Raw genomic sequence first — 15,780 nt, 5'->3', positions numbered from 1 at the left:
ATTTTTAAAAGAAAACTGATTTGCTAAAATCTGATCCACTGCGCACGATGCATACAATTCGGATGCCAATGGGATGTGATGTCTGTAAATTGTTTGATCTCATTGCAACTCAAAGCTTCTACACTTTCAACAGCAAGGACTATATAATGGACTGGAGGGTGTGTCACAAACAGATAACGCAATCAAATGCGTTTTTATTTGTTGAGCAACTCAACTTTCTGCATCATTTGAGCTTAAGAGCAAAGAAACATAGAGCCCCGACAGTGTGGAATTCGGCCCATCGAGTCCACACTGACCCATTGAAGAGCATCTCACCCAGACCAACAACCACACCCTCACTACAATGCTGCAATTCCCACGGCTCATCCACCTAACTAGCAAATCCCTAGACATTGTGGACAATTTAGAATGACCAATCCACCTACCCCGCACATCCCTGGGCACTATGGAACAATTTAGCACGGCCAATCCACCCTAACCTGCACATCCCTAGACACTGTGGACAACTTAGCACGGCCAATCCACCCTAACCTGCACATCCCTGGGCACTGTGGACAATTTAGCACGGCCAATCCACCCTAACCTGCACATCCCTAGACACTGTGGACAACTTAGCACGGCCAATCCACCCTAACCTGCACATCCCTGGGCACTGTGGACAATTTAGCACGGCCAATCCACCCTAACCTGCACATCCCTAGACACTGTGGACAACTTAGCACGGCCAATCCACCCTAACCTGCACATCCCTGGGCACTATGGGACAATTTAGCACGGCCAATCCACCCTAACCTGCACATCCCTGCACACTATGGGACAATTTAGCACGGCCAATCCACCCTAACCTGCACATCCCTGCACACTATGGGACAATTTAGCACGGCCAATCCACCCTAACCTGCACATCCCTGCACACTGTGGACAATTTAGCACGGCCAATCCACCCTAACCTGCACATCCCTAGACATTGTGGACAATTTAGCATGGCCAATCCACCCTAACCTGCACATCCCTAGACACTGTGGACAATTTAGCACGGCCAATCCACACTAACCTGCACATCCTTGAGAGGAAACCGGAGGACCCAAAGGAAACCCACGCAGACACTGGGAGAATTTGCAAATTCCACACAGACAGTTGCCAGAGGCTGGAATCGAACCAGTGTCCGTGGCGCTGTGAGGCCGCAGTGCTAACCATTGAGCCACCGTGGTAACCCAAGCTAGCTAGCTATGATCTGTCCAGCACACTGCACATGAAGATGCATTCAAGTGAATGTAAAGCACTTTGGGTCACCCTGATGTCTTGAAATAAGTATAAATTCTTCAAAGCCAGTTCTTTCTGCTTTACTGCAGAAGGCTTTCATGCATTCGCCACTGGGTTTTAAGCCCCATGTTTGCTTCCTGAAGGGTATCAAGACCCTCGAGAAGGTACACATGATGAATAACAAAATTATGTTTACCTGAAGATTTCATCGTAGTGGGCTGAAAGCATTGAAGTTACTTGCTGGAAAGAAGTGCAGGTTCCATTGTGATTGGGACTTTTCTTCCAAACAGTGAAGGGATCAGATTTAGCTTTTGAGGATAGGTTGCTTGAGAACGATAAGGACATGAGGACTGGGGAGTCTGGTGCCCACGCCTTAGACTATGATCATAAAGCATCTCTTTTCACTAAGTCTTTAACCTGTGGAAAAACAATTCCTGAACATATGAGTGCTGTAAGATTTCTACAAACGTTTGAAAGAGAATTTGAAAAGTTCCTGAATGAAGAGGGTATTTCCTTTTTAAAGTTCCAAGCTAGTCTGAGTATGAGAAGGAATAAGCAATGGTGATCTCTGATATCTCCTAAAATCATTCCCAAATTAGCTGCCAGACAGCGGATTGCTTGTCTATGCCAGGATGTTGTGGATCGGTGTTTATGTTGTATGGGATTCAAACAAAATCCGAATGAGATTGGTTTAATCCCCTTTCTCACCTTGCCCTTCACACTGTAGGTTGGTTTGAGTCGTCTTTACTGATGCGGCCCTTAGTTGAATGAGCCTGATGGATTGAGCTGCCCTGAGGTGTGGCATTAGGAAATTCTCTCCTGCAATGTGCCTGACTGCTGACTCTCTTCACTCATAGTCTGTTGCATCTCAGTCTGTGCCTTAACCAGGGGTGATTATTATCTGATTCTTGGGAGTTCCAACAATCTCTGTTATAGATGGACTCTTATGATCCAACACTATAAATGAGGAGTAGGAGAACTTCATTCTGTGCCTTGACTCTGCTCTGCCATTCAGTAAGATCACAACTGATCTAACCACTCAGTTTCCCATCTAACGCCTATTGACCTTTGATCTCTTTATTAGTCAAGAATCTGTCTCTTATTGTCTTCAAAGGACTCAATAACCATTGCCCTCTGCAGAAGAAAGTTCCAAAGATGTTCAACTGTCCAAGAGTAAAATGTGATCCGCACTACTTTACCAGATTCCTTCCTGGAATGGCAGGATTGACATATGAAGAAAGATTGGATTGGTTAGGACTATATTCACTGGAGCTTAGAAGATCAGGAGGATCTCAGAGAGGCCTAACAGGGTGAACACATCCCTGATGACTGAGGATTCTAGAACTAGGGGTCACAGTCTAAGGATACAGCGTAGACCATTTAGGATTGAGATGAGGAGAAATGTCTTCACCCAGAGAGTGGTGAGCCTGTGGAATTCTCTGCCACAGAAAAGCAGTTGAGACCAAAATATTGAATGTTTTCAAGAAGGAGTTAGATAGTCCTTAAGGGATCAAAGGGTATGGGGTGAAAATGGGAACTGGAGACTGAGCCAAGATCAAATGGAATGGTGGAGCAGGATTGAAGGGCTGAATGGCCTATTCCCATTCTTATTTTCTCTGTTTCATCTTAAATAAGTGACCATTCTTTGAACTGCATCCCTTAGTTTCAGTCGCTTCCACATCCTTTCAGCATCCTCCCTGTCAGGTTCTCTCAGGTTCCTATATGTTTTATTATTCATTCTTCTAAACTCCAACGGATACGGATCCATCCCATCCAGCCTTTCCTCAGAAAGTAGCACCATGTCCGCTCATCCCAGATATCAGTTGGATGAACTTTCTCAGAGTTTGTCTAATGCATTTCTTACATAAAGAGAGTAACACTACACACAGTACTCCAGAGTTGGTTGCACCAAAACCCTATACAAATGTTGATATGGATATGCCGGGGTTGGACTGGATTGTCCAAAGTTAAAAATAACACAACACCAGGTTAGAGTCCAACAGGTTTAATTGGAAGCACCAGCTTTCGGAGCGACGCTCCTTCATCAGGTGGTTGTGGAGCATAAAATCATAGGACACAGAAAGTATAGCAAAAGTTTACAGTGTGATGTAACTGAAATTATACATTGAAAATGACCTGGATTGTTTGTTAAGTTTCTCATCTTCTAGAAGCACTAGCTTTTCGATGAGAGACTTAACAAACAATCCAGGTCATGTAATTTCAGTTGCATAAACTGTAAACTTTTGCCATAAATTCTGTGTCCTATGATCTTATACTCCACAACCACCTGATGAAGGAGCGTCGCTCCGAAAGCTAGTGTTTCCAATTAAACCTGTTGGACTGTAACCTGGTGTTGTGTGATTTTTAACTCTATACAAGTGTAGCTCTAACACACAATGGGATTGGAGCAAGTTTGGTCCGTTTCCATTTCCTCATTTTGAGTTGGCCATGATGTGACACTTCACACAGGTTCAATTCAACTCGCAACAGCAGTCATTTGTGGAGCATCCACAACCACTCGAGCTGAGTATCAACCTGCACTACCTTCCAATGCACTCCAATGGCAGACAGTAAAAGAGACCTGGCTGATGAGAAATTGCAGTCTCTGCCATAACTCCAGACTACAAGATGGATGAAAAATATCACAGCAACCCTGAGTGAACTGAATCACACACCACAGCTCATAGTGCTTCGAATCATCTGATCCCATCCCTTTCTCAATGCTGACGCATGTTTGGAAGAAAATGAATCAAGCCACTTAAAAGTAAATGGTGCCTGTGATAATGCTGTATAGCCTAGGGTAGTTCTGCTGCTTCCCTGGAAACATTACTGTGCCATCTTCGAGGAATGTAAATTGCTTTAATTCACTGGAATTCAGTTTTAAGACCCTGACATCTTCATGCTCCTATATTGTTGCTCTTGCTTACTGATCGACAGATTGCCTCAGTTCGTGCCCACATTAGACTTGAAAACAGGGTCATTCCCAGATGACTAGAAAATCGCAGACTTCCAGCTGCTAGAGTTAATGCTGGCAAATTGTCCTTCGCTTGGTCTCGCTGATCCATTGTGAAACTCAACTCCAATTAGATTAACAAATCTGGAAACGTTACAGGGAAGGTTTCACAATTAAAGCAAATTGGTAAGATCAGCTGCTGGGTGTGGTGTGTAGCTATCTTATCAAGTTTTATTTGTCTTCCAAATAGAAGAGGAAGTTTTCAAAGTGGTTTGAAACAAGATTGAGTAAATGATTGGAGTGTGATGTTAATTGAACTGTACGGCACAAGAAATTAGGATAGTGTTCAGATTTCAGTAGCCTGCCTTCTGCAATGTGTTTTGATCCTTGAGCAGTGTAATATTATATTTGTAATATTATTTAATCACACAGGTCATTTTTTTTTGCACTATTTCGTGCAGTTGAGCAGAACCCCATCAGGGAATTTCCATTTCCAACTCAAATTCTGCAGCGAAATATCTCTCTGCAAAACCCCCTTGACATGTGGGCACGCCTGGAATGCCCCAGGTAGAGATCAAAACTAGTTATCCTCAACCCCACACCATCCTTCAAAGACAAACAAGTATGTTAAACCTCTCAAAATGGAAGTTACCCTGGCCCAGAGGAGCACTGTAAAAGGACATTTCTCTTTCCCATGGCCTGCTGTAGTTGCCTGGTTAGCTGAGGGTGGGGAGATCCAGATGTACGGGGCTGAAGCTATATCTTCAATCTTCTCAATAAGTTGCTTAATACACCAACCGCCCTCTGGAATAGGGGATGGGGCACGAGGTAGATTCCTGACCCAGTAAAATTCCTGACCCAGTAGGAGTTGAGAAAACTGGAGCTGGTTGGGAATTTTCCCAAATAAAGCAACACTCACAATCAAAACACATTAAAGCTCCCCAAAGTATCTCATCCCCTACGATATACCTTAAGAGATTCCTCTAAGAAATATCTTACTCATATCTCTATGGTAAAGCTTACTCATTTCTCTATGATTTACCTGACTCATATCTCTAAGAGGTATCTTACGCTTACCTTTCGAATATATCTCGTCCTGTGCTGGTCTTCCAGCAGTCTGGATACACCTTTGTCCCACTTGGCTCAGTTTCTCTCACAGATTCGTGTTACAACAAACCCATTTGAAAATGAGAATAAGATGTTTCACTCAGCAAGAATTGGCTCATACAGCTCACACTTTTCATTAGTTCTTGTTGCAGTAGCTACTGCCTTGGGTGTTTTAGGCTCATTAATAAAAGAATGTTAAACCACGGGAGGTTAAACCCATCGTACCTGCAGCAACTCATGGGGAGAGTTGAAAATTCAGTCCCACCTTGAACTTTTGCCTCATACATCAAGGTGACCATGATGGTAGCAGAGTAGAGCACCTGACCTGGAGGCCCACGACTACAACTGACAATATTTTTCCTGCTTTTTTTCTTTTACGTTCCACTTCAGTTTGCATGACATTGCAACGGACCTTGAATGAACCCTGTGCAGATAAAAGTAGAGGTAGGTGACAGTGACGGTAGAGTCTGGTAGAGGTGAGTAGGGGGAGGTGAGAGTGACGGTAGAGTCTGGAGGAGGGGAGTGGGGGGAGGTGACAGTGACGGTAGAGTCTGGTGAGGGTGAGTAAGGGGAGATGACAGTGACGGTAGAGTCTGGTGGAGGTGAGTAGGGGGAGGTGACAGTGACGGTAGAGTCTGGTGGAGGGGAGTGGGGGGAAGTGACAGTGACGGTAGAGTCTGGTGGAGGGGAGTGGGGGGAGGCGACAGTGACGGTAGAGTCTGGTAGAGGTGAGTAGGGGGAGGTGATAGTGATGGTAGAGTCTGGTGGAGGGGAGTGGGGGGAGGCGATAGTGATGGCAGAGTCTGGTGGAGGGGAGTGGGGGGAGGTGACAGTGATGGTAGAGTCTGGTAGAGGTGAGTAGTGGGAGGTGACAGTGACGGTAGAGTCTGGTAGAGGTGAGTAGTGGGAGGTGACAGTGACGGTAGAGTCTGGTAGAGGTGAGTAGAGGGAGGTGACAGTGATGGAAGAGTCTGGTGGAGGTGAGTAGGGGGAGGTGACAGTGATGGTAGAGTCTGGTGGAGGGGAGTGGGGGGAGGTGACAGTGATGGTAGAGTCTGGTGGAGGGGAGTGGGGGGAGGTGACAGTGATGGTAGAGTCTGGTAGAGGTGAGTAGGGGGAGGTGACAGTGACGGTAGAGTCTGGTAGAGGGGAGTAGGGGGAGGTGACAGTGACGGTAGAGTCTGGTGGAGGTGAGTAGGGGGAGGTGATAGTGATGGTAGAGTCTGGAGGAGGGGAGTGGGGGGAGGTGACAGTGACGGTAGAGTCTGGTAGAGGTGAGTAGGGGGAGGTGACAGTGAAGGTAGAGTCTGGTGGAGGGGAGTGGGGGGAGGTGACAGTGATGGTAGAGTCTGGTGGAGGGGAGTGGGGGGAGGTGACAGTGATGGTAGAGTCTGGAAGAGGTGAGTAGGGGGAGGTGACAGTGATGGTAGAGTCTGGTGGAGGTGAGTAGGGGGAGGTGACAGTGATGGTAGAGTCTGGTGGAGGTGAGTAGGGGGAGGTGACAGTGACGGTAGAGTCTGGTGGAGGTGAGTAGGGGGAGGTGATAGTGATGGTAGAGTCTGGTGGAGGTGAGTAGGGGGAGGTGACAGTGACGGTAGAGTCTGGTGGAGGTGAGTAGGGGGAGGTGACAGTGATGGAAGAGTCTGGTGGAGGTGAGTAGGGGGAGGTGACAGTGACGGTAGAGTCTGGTGGAGGTGAGTAGGGGGAGGTGACAGTGATGGTAGAGTCTGGTGGAGGGGAGTGGGGGGAGGTGACAGTGATGGTAGAGTCTGGTGGAGGGGAGTGGGGGGAGGTGACAGTGATGGTAGAGTCTGGTAGAGGTGAGTAGGGGGAGGTGACAGTGACGGTAGAGTCTGGTAGAGGTGAGTAGGGGGAGGTGACAGTGATGGTAGAGTCTGGTAGAGGTGAGTAGGGGGAGGTGACAGTGACGGTAGAGTCTGGTGGAGGGGAGTGGGGGGAGGCGACAGTGATGGTAGAGTCTGGTGGAGGGGAGTAGGGGGAGGTGACAGTGACGGTAGAGTCTGGTAGAGGTGAGTAGGGGGAGGTGACAGTGATGGTAGAGTCTGGTAGAGGTGAGTAGGGGGAGGTGACAGTGACGGTAGAGTGTGGTAGAGGTGAGTAGGGGGAGGTGACAGTGACGGTAGAGTGTGGTAGAGGTGAGTAGGGGGAGGTGATAGTGATGGTAGAGTCTGGTGGAGGTGAGTAGGGGGAGGTGACAGTGATGGTAGAGTCTGGTAGAGGTGAGTAGGGGGAGGTGATAGTGATGGTAGAGTCTGGTAGAGGTGAGTAGGGGGAGGTGATAGTGATGGTAGAGTCTGGTAGAGGTGACTAGGGGGAGGTGACAGTGACGGTAGAGTCTGGTGGAGGGGAGTGGGTGGAGGTGACAGTGATGGTAGAGTCTGGTGGAGGGGAGTGGGGGGAGGTGACAGTGATGGTAGAGTCTGGTGGAGGGGAGTGGGAGGAGGTGACAGTGATGGTAGAGTCTGGTGGAGGGGAGTGGGGGGAGGTGACAGTGATGGTAGAGTCTGGTGGAGGGGAGTGGGGGGAGGTGACAGTGACGGTAGAGTCTGGTAGAGGTGAGTAGGGGGAGGTGACAGTGACGGTAGAGTCTGGTAGAGGTGAGTAGGGGGAGGTGAGAGTGACGGTAGAGTCTGGAGGAGGGGAGTGGGGGGAGGTGACAGTGACGGTAGAGTCTGGTGAGGGTGAGTAAGGGGAGATGACAGTGACGGTAGAGTCTGGTGGAGGTGAGTCGGGGGAGGTGATAGTGACGGTAGAGTCTGGTGGAGGGGAGTGGGGGGAGGTGACAGTGACGGTAGAGTCTGGTGGAGGTGAGTAGGGGGAGGTGACAGTGACGGTAGAGTGTGGTGGAGGTGAGTGGAGGGAGGTGACAGTGATGATAGAGTCTGGTAGTGGTGAGTAGAGGGAAGGTGAGAGTGATGGTAGAGTCTGGTAGAGGTGAGTAGGGGGAGGTGACAGTGACGGTAGAGTGTGGTGGAGGTGAGTGGAGGGAGGTGACAGTGATGATAGAGTCTGGTAGTGGTGAGTAGAGGGAAGGTGAGAGTGATGGTAGAGTCTGGTAGAGGTGAGTAGGGGGAGGTGACAGTGACGGTAGAGTGTGGTGGAGGTGAGTAGGGGGAGGTGATAGTGATGGTAGAGTCTGGTAGAGGTGAGTAGGGGGAGGTGACAGTGACGGTAGAGTGTGGTGAAGGTGAGTAGGGGGAGGTGATAGTGATGGTAGAGTCTGGTAGAGGTGAGTAGGGGGAGGTGACAGTGACGGTAGAGTGTGGTGGAGGTGAGTAGGGGGAGGTGATAGTGATGGTAGAGTCTGGTAGAGGTGAGTAGGGGGAGGTGACAGTGACGGTAGAGTCTGGTAGAGGTGAGTAGGGGGAGGTGACAGTGATGGTAGAGTCTGGTTGAGGTGAGTAGGGGGAGGTGACAGTGATGGTAGAGTCTGGTAGAGGGGAGTAGGGGGAGGTGACAGTGACGGTAGAGTCTGGTAGAGGTGAGTAGGGGGAGGTGACAGTGACGGTAGAGTCTGGTGGAGGTGAGTAGGGGGAGGTGCCAGTGATGGTAGAGTCTTGTGGTGGGGAGTAGGGGGAGGTGATAGTGATGGTAGAGTCTGGTAGAGGTGAGTAGGGGGAGGTGACAGTGACGGTAGAGTCTGGTGGAGGTGAGTAGGGGGAGGTGACAGTGACGGTAGAATCTGGATGAGGGGAGTGGGGGGAGGTGACAGTGACGGTGGAGTCTGGTAGAGGTGAGTAGGGGGAGGTGACAGTGACGGTAGAATCTGGTGGAGGTGAGTAGAGGGAGGTGACAGTGACGGTAGAGTCTGGTGGAGGTGAGTAGAGGGAGGTGACAGTGACGGTAGAGTCTGGTGGAGGTGAGTAGGGGGAGGTGCCAGTGATGGTAGAGTCTTGTGGTGGGGAGTAGGGGGAGGTGACAGTGATGGTAGAGTCTGGTAGAGGGGAGTAGGGGGAGGTGACAGTGACGGTAGAGTCTGGTAGAGGTGAGTAGGGGGAGGTGACAGTGACGGTAGAGTCTGGTGGAGGTGAGTAGGGGGAGGTGCCAGTGATGGTAGAGTCTTGTGGTGGGGAGTAGGGGGAGGTGATAGTGATGGTAGAGTCTGGTAGAGGTGAGTAGGGGGAGGTGACAGTGACGGTAGAGTCTGGTGGAGGTGAGTAGGGGGAGGTGACAGTGACGGTAGAATCTGGATGAGGGGAGTGGGGGGAGGTGACAGTGACGGTGGAGTCTGGTAGAGGTGAGTAGGGGGAGGTGACAGTGACGGTAGAATCTGGTGGAGGTGAGTAGAGGGAGGTGACAGTGATGGTAGAGTCTGGTAGAGGTGAGTAGGGGGAGGTGACAGTGACAGTAGAGTCTGGTAGAGGTGAGTAGGGGGAGGCGACAGTGATGGTAGAGTCTGGTGGAGGTGAGTAGGGGGAGGTGACAGTGACGGTAGAGTCTGGTGGAGGTGAGTAGGGGGAGGTGACAGTGACGGTAGAGTCTGATAGAGGGGAGAAGGGGGAGGTGACAGCGGCGGTAGAGTCTGGTGGAGAGGAGTAGGGGGAGGTGACAGTGACGGTAGTGTCTGGTGGAGGGGAGTAGGGGGAGGTGACAGTGACGGTAGAGTCTGGTGGAGGTGAGTAGGGGGAGGTGACAGTGACGGGAGAGTCTGGTGGAGGTGAGTAGGCGGAGGTGACAGTGACGGTAGAGTGTGGTGGAGGTGAGTAGGGGGAGGTGACAGTGACGGTAGAGTCTGATAGAGGTGAGTAGGGGGAGGTAACAGTGACGGTAGAGTGTGGTGGAGGTGAGTAGGGGGAGGTGACAGTGACGGTAGAGTGTGGTGGAGGTGAGTAGGGGGAGGTGACAGTGACGGTAGAGTCTGGTGGAGGTGAGTAGGGGGACGTGACATCGACGGTAGAGTCTGGTGGAGGTGAGTAGGGGAGGTGACAGTGACGCTAGAGTCTGGTGGAGGTGAGTAGAGGGAGGTGACAGTGACGGTAGAGTCTGGTGGAGGGGAGTAGGGGGAGGTGACAGTGACGGTAGGGTCTGGTGGAGGGGAGTAGGGGGAGGTGACAGTGACGGTAGAGTCTGGTAGAGGTGAGTAGGGGGAGGTGACAGTGACGGTAGAGTCTGGTAGAGGTGAGTAGGGGGAGGTGACAGTGACGGTAGAGTCTGGTAGAGGTGAGTAGAGGGAGGTGACAGTGACGGTAGGGTCTGGTGGAGGGGAGTAGGGGGAGGTGACAGTGACGGTAGAGTCTGGTAGAGGTGAGTAGGGGGAGGTGACAGTGACGGTAGAGTCTGGTAGAGGTGAGTAGGGGGAGGTGACAGTGACGGTAGAGTCTGGTAGAGGTGAGTAGGGGGAGGTGACAGTGACGGTAGAGTCTGGTAGAGGTGAGTAGAGGGAGGTGACAGTGACGGTAGAGTCTGGTAGAGGTGAGTAGAGGGAGGTGACAGTGACGGTAGAGTCTGGTAGAGGTGAATAGGGGGAGGTGACAGTGACGGTAGAGTCTGGTGGAGGTGAGTAGAGGGAGGTGACAGTGACAGTAGAGTCTGGTAGAGGTGAGTAGGGGGAGGTGACAGTGACGGTAGACTCTGGTAGAGGTGAGTAGGGGGAGGTGACAGTGACGGTAGAGTCTGGTAGAGGTGAGTAGGTGGAGGTGTCAATGACGGTAGAGTCTGGTAGAGGTGAGTAGGGGGAGGTGTCAATGACGGTAGAGTCTGGTAGAGGTGAGTAGGGGGAGGTGACAGAGACGGTAGAGTCTGGTAGAGGTGAGTAGGTGGAGGTGACAGTGATGGTAGAGTCTGGTAGAGGTGAGTAGGGGGAGGTGACAGTGACGGTAGAGTCTGGGAGAGGTGAGTAGGGGGAGGTGACAGTGACGGTAGAGTCTGGTAGAGGTGAGTAGAGGGAGGTTACAGTGACGGTTGAGTCTGGTAGAGGTGAGTAGGGGGAGGTGACAGTGACGGTTGAGTCTGGTAGAGGTGAGTAGGGGGAGGTGACAGTGACGGTTGAGTCTGGTAGAGGTGAGTAGGGGGAGGTGACAGTGACGGTTGAGTCTGTAGAGGTGAGTAGGGGGAGTTGACAGTGACGGTTGAGTCTGGTAGAGGTGAGTAGGGGGAGGTGACAGTGACGGTAGAGTCTGGTGGAGGTGAGTAGGGGAGGTGACAGTGACGGTAGAGTCTGGTAGAGGTGAATAGGGGGAGGTGACAGAGACGGTAGAGTCTGGTGGAGGTGAGTAGAGGGAGGTGACAGTGACTGTAGAGTCTGGTAGAGGTGAGTAGGGGGAGGTGACAGTGACGGTAGAGTCTGGTAGAGGTGAGTAGGGGGAGGTGACAGTGACGGAAGAGTCTGGTAGAGGTGAGTAGGGGGAGGTGACAGTGACGGTAGAGTCTGGTAGAGGTGAGTAGGGGGAGGTGACAGTGACGGTAGAGTCTGGTAGAGGTGAGTAGGGGGAGGTGACAGTGACGGAAGAGTCTGGTAGAGGTGAGTAGGGGGAGGTGACAGTGACGGTAGAGTCTGGTAGAGGTGAGTAGGTGGAGGTGACAGTGACGGTAGAGTCTGGTAGAGGTGAGTGGGGGGAGGTGACAGTGACGGTAGAGTCTGGTGGAGGTGAGTAGGGGGAGGTGACAGTGACGGTAGAGTCTGGTAGAGGTGAGTAGGTGGAGGTGACAGTGACGGTAGAGTCTGGTAGAGGTGAGTAGGGGGAGGTGACAGTGACGGTAGAGTCTGGTAGAGGTGAGTAGGGGGAGGTGACAGTGACGGTAGAGTCTGGTAGAGGTGAGTAGGGGGAGGTGACAGTGACGGTAGAGTCTGGTAGAGGTGAGTAGGGGGAGGTGACAGTGACGGTAGAGTCTGGTAGAGGTGAGTAGGTGGAGGTGACAGTGACGGTAGAGTCTGGTAGAGGTGAGTAGGGGGAGGTGACAGTGACGGTAGAGTCTGGTAGAGGTGAGTAGGGGGAGGTGACAGTGACGGTAGAGTCTGGTAGAGGTGAGTAGGGGGAGGTGACAGTGACGGTAGAGTCTGGTAGAGGTGAGTAGGTGGAGGTGACAGTGATGGTCGAGTCTGGTAGAGGTGAGTAGGGGGAGGTGACAGTGACGGTAGAGTCTGGTAGAGGTGAGTAGGTGGAGGTGACAGTGACGGTAGAGTCTGGTAGAGGTGAGTAGGGGGAGGTGACAGTGACGGTAGAGTCTGGTAGAGGTGAGTAGGTGGAGGTGACAGTGACGGTAGAGTCTGGTGGAGGTGAGTAGGGGGAGGTGACAGTGACGGTAGAGTCTGGTAGAGGTGAGTAGGGGGAGTTGACAGTGACGGTAGAGTCTGGTGGAGGTGAGTAGAGGGAGGTGACAGTGACGGTAGAGTCTGGTAGAGGTGAGTAGAGGGAGGTGACACTGACGGTAGAGTCTGGTAGAGGTGAGTAGGGGGAGGTGATAGTGACGGTAGAGTCTGGTAGTGGTGAGTAGGGGAGGTGACAGTGACGGTAGAGTCTGGTAGAGGTGAGTAGGGGAGGTGACAGTGACGGTTGAGTCTGGTAGAGGTGAGTAGGGGGAGGTGACAGTGACGGTAGAGTCTGGTAGAGGTGAGTAGGGGGAGGTGATAGTGACGGTAGAGTCTGGTAGAGGTGAGTAGGGGGAGGTGACATTGACGGTTGAGTCTGGTAGAGGTGAGTAGGCGGGAGGTGATAGTGACGGTAGAGTCTGGTAGAGGTGAGTAGGGGAGGTGACATTGACGGTTGAGTCTGGTAGAGGTGAGTAGGAGGGAGGTGATAGTGACGGTAGAGTCTGGTAGAGGTGAGTAGGGGGAGGGGACAGTGATGGTAGAGTCTGGTAGAGGTGAGTAGGGGGAGGAGACAGTGACGGTAGAGTCTGGTAGAGGTGAGTAGAGGGAGGTGACAGTGATGGTAGAGTCTGGTAGAGGTGAGTAGGGGGAGGTGACAGTGACGGTAGAGTCTGGTAGAGGTCAGTAGATGGAGTTGACAGTGACGGTAGAGTCTGGTAGAGGTGAGTCGGGGAGGGGACAGTGATGGTAGAGTCTGGTGGAGGTGAGTAGAGGGAGGTGACAGTGACGGTAGAGTCTGGTAGAGGTGAGTAGGGGGAGGTGACAGTGATGGTAGAGTCTGGTAGAGGTGAGTAGGGGGAGGTGACAGTGACTGTAGAGTCTGGTAGAGGTGAGTAGGGGGAGGTGACAGTGACGGTAGAGTCTGGTGGAGGTGAGTAGGGGGAGGTGACAGTGACGGAAGAGTCTGGTGGAGGTGAGTAGGGGGAGGTGACAGTGACGGTAGAGTCTGGTGGAGGTGAGTAGGGGAGGGGACAGTGATGGTAGAGTCTGGTGGAGGTGAGTAGAGGGAGGTGACAGTGACGGTAGAGTCTGGTAGAGGTGAGTAGGGGGAGGTGACAGTGACGGTAGAGTCTGGTAGAGGTGAGTAGGGGAGGGGACAGTGATGGTAGAGTCTGGTAGAGGTGAGTAGAGGGAGGTGACAGTGACGGCAGAGACTGGTAGAGGTGAGTAGGGGGAGGTGACAGTGATGGTAGAGTCTGGTAGAGGTGAGTAGGGGGAGGTGACAGTGACTGTAGAGTCTGGTAGAGGTGAGTAGGGGGAGGTGACAGTGACGGTAGAGTCTGGTGGATGTGAGTGGGGGAGGTGACTGTGGCGGTAGAGTCTGGTAGAGGTGAGTAGAGGGAGGTGACAGTGACGGTAGAGTCTGGTAGAGGTGAGTAGGGGGAGGTGACAGTGACGGTAGAGTCTGGTAGAGGTGAGTAGGGGAGGGGACAGTGATGGTAGAGTCTGGTGGAGTTGAGTAGGGGGAGGTGACAGTGATTGTAGAGTCCGGTAGAGGTGAGTAGGGGGAGGTGACAGTGACGGTAGAGTCTGGTAGAGGTGAGTAGGGGGAGGTGACAGTGACGGTAGAGTCTGGTAGAGGTGAGTAGGGGGAGGTGACAGTGACGGTAGAGTCTGGTAGAGGTGAGTAGGGGGAGGTGACAGTGACGGTAGAGTCTGGTAGAGGTGAGTGGGGGAGGTGACAGTGACGGTAGAGTCTGGTAGAGGTGAGTAGGGGGAGGTGACAGTGACAGTAGAGTCTGGTAGAGGTGAGTAGAGGGAGGTGACAGTGACTGTAGAGTCTGGTAGAGGTGAGTAGAGGGAGGTGACAGTGACGGTAGAGTCTGGTAGAGGTGAGTGGGGGAGGTGACAGTGACGGTAGAGTCTGGTAGAGGTGAGTAGGGGGAGGTGACAGTGACAGTAGAGTCTGGTAGAGGTGAGTAGGGGGAGGTGACAGTGACAGTAGAGTCTGGTAGAGGTGAGTAGAGGGAGGTGACAGTGACGGTAGAGTCTGGTGGAGGTGAGTAGGGGGAGGTGACAGTGACAGTAGAGTCTGGTAGAGGTGAGTAGGGGGAGGTGACAGTGACGGTAGAGTCTGGTGGAGGGGAGTAGGGGGAGGTGACAGTGACGGTAGAGTCTGGTAGAGTTGGGTAGAGGGAGGTGACAGTGACGGTAGAGTCTGGTGGAGGGGAGTAGGGGGAGGTGACAGTGACGGTAGAGTCTGGTAGAGGTGAGTAGAGGGAGGTGACAGTGACGGTAGAGTCTGGTGGAGGTGAGTAGGGGGAGGTGACAGTGACAGTAGAGTCTGGTAGAGGTGAGTAGGGGGAGGTGACAGTGATGGTAGAGTCTGGTGGAGGTGAGTAGGGGGAGGTGACAGTGACGGTAGAGTCTGGTGGAGGTGAGTACGGGGAGGTGACAGTGATGGTAGAGTCTGGTGGAGGTGAGTAGGGGGAGGTGACAGTGACAGTAGAGTCTGGTAGAGGTGAGTAGGGGGAGGTGACAGTGATGGTAGAGTCTGGTGGAGGTGAGTAGGGGGAGGTGACAGTGACGGTAGAGTCTGGTGGAGGTGAGTCGGGGGAGGTGACAGTGATGGTAGAGTCTGGTGGAGGTGAGTTGGGGGAGTTGACAGTGACGGTAGAGTCTGGTAGAGGTGAGTAGGGGGAGGTGACAGTGACGGTAGAGTCTGGTAGAGGTGAGTAGGGGGAGGTGACAGTGACAGTAGAGTCTGGTAGAGGTGAGTAGGGGGAGGTGACAGTGACGGTAGAGTCTGGTAGAGGTGAGTAGAGGGAGGTGACAGTGACAGTAGAGTCTGGTAGAGGTGAGTAGGGGGAGGTGACAGTGACGGTAGAGTCTGGTAGAGGTGAGTAGGGGGAGGTGACAGTGACGGTAGAGTCTGGTGGAGGGGAGTAGGGGAGGTGACAGTGACTGTAGAGTTTGGTGGAGGTGAGTAGGGGGAGGTGACGGTGACTCTAGAGTCTGGTAGAGGTGAGTAGGGGGAGGGGACAGTGACGGTAGAGTCTGGTGGAGGTGAGTAGGGGGAGGTGACAGTGACGGTAGAGTCTGGTGGAGGTGAGTAGGGGGAGGTGACAGTGACGGTAGAGTCTGGTAGAGGTGAGTAGGGGGAGGTGACAGTGACGGTAGAGTCTGG

Source organism: Chiloscyllium plagiosum, unplaced genomic scaffold (assembly GCF_037043375.1).
Source record: "Chiloscyllium plagiosum isolate Xiang-an unplaced genomic scaffold, Cpla_swu_hap1 HiC_scaffold_12, whole genome shotgun sequence".
Lineage (NCBI taxonomy): Eukaryota > Metazoa > Chordata > Chondrichthyes > Orectolobiformes > Hemiscylliidae > Chiloscyllium > Chiloscyllium plagiosum.
Note: the sequence above shows the minus strand (reverse complement) of the source record.